This window comes from Electrophorus electricus, unplaced genomic scaffold (genome assembly GCF_041902795.1).
Source record: "Electrophorus electricus isolate QZ-2024a unplaced genomic scaffold, ASM4190279v1 Scaffold224, whole genome shotgun sequence".
NCBI classification, from domain to species: Eukaryota; Metazoa; Chordata; class Actinopteri; order Gymnotiformes; family Gymnotidae; genus Electrophorus; species Electrophorus electricus.
Genome location: NW_027658504.1, coordinates 46,310 through 47,500, shown reverse-complemented (window position 1 = coordinate 47,500; position 1,191 = coordinate 46,310). Strand labels below are relative to the sequence as shown.

Below are 1,191 nucleotides of genomic sequence, written 5' to 3'. Positions count from 1 at the left end.
TATCCGAGTAACGTGTGGAGCGATCAAAGGAACCATAACTGATTTAATGAGCCATTCGCAGTTTCACTGTACCGGCCGTGTGCACTTAGACCTGCATGGCTTAATCTTTGAGACAAGCATATGTTACTGGCAGGATCAACCAGGTAGTTTGCACCGTGGTCTGGGATGAACCACGAGTGACATCCGCCTCCCCTTCCGGGGGCTAGGAAGCAGCGGGTTGTAAGTGCGTGCGCCGTCAGGTCCAGACGCCATACAGGGCTACCCAGGACAGCTTCCGCGGCCAGTGTAAACGTGCTCGCGCACCGCCCTCTGGCCTTCGGACGCCGACCTCTCACCTTGATGCAAAGCTGTCCCATCCGGTCATGCCCGCACCGTACCCCGTCCACCTCCTCCGGAGGTGCGGACGGCCGACTCCAGGTGCTTTCGGCGTTCCCTCCCTTCACGCCGTTTTGATTTTCGTGGGCCGCTGGTGGGGGGACAAGGGAAAGACCTCGTCGAATTCCCTCCCCCCTAGCCTCGCTCAACCTACGTTTCGTGATGTAACCAAGAAGAGTGATTCGTGGGCCCAGGTAGGTTTGAAGAGGAGGCCAACAAAGCAGGGCACTCCCTTCCTCCCAAACCACAGACACCAGTATAGGACAACTGAGTAGACAGACTGGCCGTCTGAGTCTCCCCCAGAGAGTTCTGGGATGGGTTACAAATAACCCCCACCCCCCATCAGAGGCTTGACCCGCTAGAACCAGGGAGGATCTGTCAAAACCGCTCTCCACATCAGAAGTTCTGGATCAGCCGGGGCTGGTCGGCAGACGTCCACCTAAGGCCGTGGCCTAACCCCGTGTGGGGGGATAGCGCTCGCACCCGTACACGTGGACACCCGCTCGTCAAATGGCTGGCTCCTCACTTACCGTAGGGGGAATGGTTTGCCTACCCCTGGCGGGTCTGGTACTCCACTCTACCAAACAAGGAAGCAACACACCAATAGACCCCTGCAACACCGGGCAGCTTTGGGCAGTGTCACTACACTCCTCCTTGTTCTTCACGTTCCTTCCGTGGTGATTTTTTTTTTTTTTTCGTGGCCATTGCCGTGCATGGCTTCCCCATCGCTTTGCATGCTCTCCATTGCCTCGTGCTGCTTCACCATTGGTCTCACCTGGAGACCGAAGCCGCTCTCCCAGTAACCCGATGGTACCT

The 1,191-nt window shown here is 57.4% G+C and overlaps 1 non-coding gene across 1 annotated transcript in view; it reads right to left on the bottom strand.

The window, feature by feature from the left end:
- The window catches only part of LOC145655349 (18S ribosomal RNA), a 1,839-nt gene extending 1,693 nt beyond the window's left edge, over positions 1-146 (bottom strand). Inside the window, exon 1 of the ribosomal RNA XR_014121492.1 lies at positions 1-146. This exon is cut by the window's left edge and continues 1,693 nt beyond it. This is a non-coding gene — a ribosomal RNA (18S ribosomal RNA).
- Between the last annotated feature and the right edge of the window lie 1,045 nt (positions 147-1,191).